Source organism: Chenopodium album, chromosome 7 (assembly GCF_948465745.1).
Source record: "Chenopodium album chromosome 7, dcCheAlbu1.1, whole genome shotgun sequence".
Lineage (NCBI taxonomy): Eukaryota > Viridiplantae > Streptophyta > Magnoliopsida > Caryophyllales > Amaranthaceae > Chenopodium > Chenopodium album.
In genome coordinates, this window is record NC_137840.1 from 35,340,480 (window position 1) to 35,344,550 (window position 4,071).

Here is a 4,071-nt window from a genome sequence, read left to right on the forward strand (position 1 = left end):
TATTAGCATAAAACTAAAAAAACATCTTTCACCTAATAAGGCACCACAAGGATTAAGTATAAACTATTCCTAAGTAGTCAAATTCTAGAGACTTCAATAAAACCCAAATTGATATTTAGTTTGTAACAGATAAATACGTGATAATTACACTATTTTGGTTTATACAAAAGCAAAGAGTCCTAATGCAGTGAAGAAATAAACAATATAGGCAAGCTGATTCTTGTCACAAAGAATACCAACAACTTAAAATACCATGAGAATATAAGATATTGTAAAAAAAAATAAAAAGAGTATACCTTCAGCATTATCATGAACTACTGCCATCTTGATACATCTGGGCAAAGCATTGTCAAAAGAAGATAATACAGCTCATCAGCAAGGGAAATACCAATATGTCCAAAACAAGCATAATTGGTTAACATCCAACTCAAAAGTATATTTCTTGCCATCACAGGATAAAAGGGCAATACAATAATATCAAATATTATTAAAATGAAGAACAAAAATCAAAACTTTAACAAATTGAATAATTAAAAAAGCCTCGGAATTGCAGATTTTTTCAACAAAGCCTTTGGGCTAATCAGTCCTGAAAGATAGTGTTTTTAACTGATTTCATCATTGGCTATTTAATTTTAAAAAATTAAAATATGAAATCATATTCAACAATGCCAAACAGCCCATAAAGATAGCAGTCCACAAACACTAATCATGTTAAAAGGATTAAGGATGCCTATTGCATTTAATTGAAATGCATCTGTTGGCTATAAAGTTTTGTTCAAAAACCTCGTTCAAGTCTATCAAAGTTCAGGTGGATACGGACATAATGTTAGCTGTCTGACTCTATCGTTTATACACATAAGATCCAAGATCCTACCCATTCAATCATCATATCTCCAGCAATACAAATTTAAAGCCGAAAACCGGCTCATAAACCAAGCACATCAACAAGAAGCATTCAACATTTTCCCCAAACACCCATAATTCTATCATTTTATGCAACCATTGCAATTGGCAAAATCATGTATTTTCAGCACAAAGCAATGTTCATTGAAAGAAATCAACATTCAATTAGCAATTTCAATTACTAACAACTGAAAATAAAGCCAAAAAAAAAATAAAAGAAATAAAAAAACCCAACAAACCTTAATCCTAAACTTGATTTTTGGAGCATCTGTAATTTCATGTCCGACTTCAAAGTAATAATCTGCAGGTTGCTCGGGATCCCTCCATGTCAACATCAATCAAATAAATTTGATCTTCAACACCCAAAATCCAGAAAGTTATTATCCTGTACACCCAATATCAGAAATTCTGCTGAAACAAAATTTTAATGGACGCAACAACACCCTCAGCTTGGAATCCCCAACAATCAGAAGCAAAAAAAACTTCAAATCTGACAAAAGGGTTCACAAAATTAGGGGAACCCAGAATCCCAGATCAAGAGTTAGGTTATAGCAAAATACCGAAAATAATAGCAATCAATAAAGAACGAAAAAATTGTTCTGTGCTCCGATCCATTAACAAACTATAATTGAAAAAAAAAAAATCAATCTTCATATACAATCAATTAAAGTCGAAAAATATTTTGAAAAATCCTACATTGTGAAATTGATATCCGATTACTACACAAAGAAAACATCCTTAACTCAGAAAGTTGTTTCAATGGATTATAGATAGAAATTAGAAGCCGCTTCAATGGAGATGAAGGGAAAGTGTTGTTGCATGACAAACCAAATTAATTGATTTCAAGTTTCTCGCTAAAAAACAAAAAAATTACAAAAAGTAGCAATTAACCTCATTGTCTAAGATTTCCAGAATTGTTTGTGCACAAATGTTTGGTAATTTTCCAATTTGTAACAGTTTTGTCACATTTCTCATGAAAATATGTATCTAGCAAGTTGAACTTTAGGGTTTCTGAAAACACTCAATTACGAGTTATCCAAAAGCAAATTGATAAATATGAGCAAACAATAAAGAGGAAGAGGAGAACCTGGACAGCGGCATCATCATCAGCGGTGGACATGTTGACGGCGGCGTGAGACGAACTGATGATGATGCCGCTTTCCAGGTTCTCCTTCTCTTGCACCACCGAATGGAGTTTTTGATTTTCTTCAGGAGTCCCTAGATTGTGAAATTGATATTCGATGATCACAAGAGAAAACATCTTCTGCACATAAGCTGTTAAAAAGGAAGAGAAATATATCAAAACTCGCTTCAATCGAGAACTCAACATTTTATTCAAACAATTTTGGGGAGAATTTCAAAAAAGAGAAAAGAGAAAAGCAATTACCAATTGCAGCAAAACTAAACCCTAAAGTTGCTGCCAAGTCAATTGAAAAATCAATTACCCCAATTCTCAAAAATCTCACATGAATTTGATTACTTTAAACGATTCTAATTCATCACAAAGGAGAAGGAGAGAGAGCTAAGAAGACGCTTCAATGGAGTATTCAGGGTACGCACGTAAAAGCAACTCAAAGGTGAAGAAAATGAAAGGAAGACAGTAAAATCAGGGAAAGGAAGGAAAAAGAAAGGGAAAGGGGGCAGAAGAGTCTTCATACAAAATGACAATCCTACCCCTGAAATTTTGGTGATTCAGGAAAGGAGGCAAAGGGTAGGGGCGGTATTTCCCTGTTCCTAATGAACAGTAAATTTGGGAGTTCATCTTGTGCTACAGTAAATGTGCTATGGACTTTTATAAGAAATTATAGATTTAACATAACCAACATTAACCAAAAACAAATACATTAGGTTCCAAAATAATCAAAGCTACCTCTGCATGTTAAATACAAACAATTAAGCCCTAAGAAAGTAAGGATCCACAAGCTGATATTTCACATTTTGAAGATCAAGTATGGGCTCCCTTGCGTGAACCTGCTTTTTTAAATCAACAATACCACATCAATGAGGGCTCAAATACAATTCTAATTGAATGTAATTCTTCCCCAAACTAACAAAAAATGTGGGCTTTTTTCACATTGAGCTATAATCCAACAAAATCTAGATTCAATAGAGCTATAAACAATTCATATAAAGAGATAATCAAGAATTTAGCTGCTATTTTCCAAAAATTTAAGATATTAATGTCAATATAACAACAATAATTATGAAATCAAATTATACCAAATTCCAATTAATTAAACAAAAATAAAACAAAATAATCAATTTAATTGCAAAAAATACAGAAAATCTCACCCATATCCATACCCATATGCCATGATCGCAAGATTTGATAAAGAATCAATACTTTTAAATCAGGTATTAACACTCAACCAATTATTTAACAATGATAACAAAAATTTATCTGATATGCACTTTAAAAGTGAACAGTCAAAATCAAACAGCTAAATAGGGGAAAACCACATAAAGATTACTTTTTATTTAAGAACTCACCTCTCAATATATGTTGGCAATTGCACATCATTGTTTTTCTCAGCAACTTGAAAATAGAGAGTTATTTGTCAGCAAGAACTATTGGTAATTTCACCCCTCAACCCTGTTTCACACATTATTTAACAGGCTTGAGTTTATATTACCCAATGACATTCTTTTCATAATCAGAACCAGTGAAGCGAAACCAAAAAAAAAAAAAAAAATCAAAAAAAATCAAAATCGATGACTAAATTACTTCAAAGATCTCAGTTTGATTGTAAATTTCCAGTCCAAATTCTAGGGCATTGATTGAAAACCTAATTAACATCAACCCGTTCTAAAATTCTGTGAAAATAAACCAAAAATTACTCCTTCCTTATTCAACCGAGGACCAAGTGACCAACACAACTTTCTCCATTGAAAAGGCAAAAATTGTAAACTTAATCGACAACATTAAGTGAAATCTCAGTTTAATTAAGCAATTACACTTTGCTTGGTTCAACTCTATGCACAACCTTTTAACAACATGCTTTTAATCATTTTAGTAGTTACCATTACACCATTCATAAGCAAGGCATAAGCACATATGAATCTTACTCATAGACCATAAAAATTCAATCGGTCACAATTAACAGTAGAAACAGAGTGTGTAAAACACACATATTCATGGAAATATTCATACCACGTCATGAGGAGCGC

The 4,071-nt window shown here is 32.3% G+C and overlaps 1 non-coding gene across 1 annotated transcript; it reads right to left on the reverse strand.

Moving 5' to 3' along the window:
• Positions 1 to 536: 536 nt before the first annotated feature.
• On the reverse strand, positions 537 to 625 carry LOC145641163 (small nucleolar RNA SNORD96 family). Its single transcript, XR_014115228.1, has one exon. It is a non-coding gene; the product is annotated as a small nucleolar RNA SNORD96 family (small nucleolar RNA).
• Between the last annotated feature and the right edge of the window lie 3,446 nt (positions 626 to 4,071).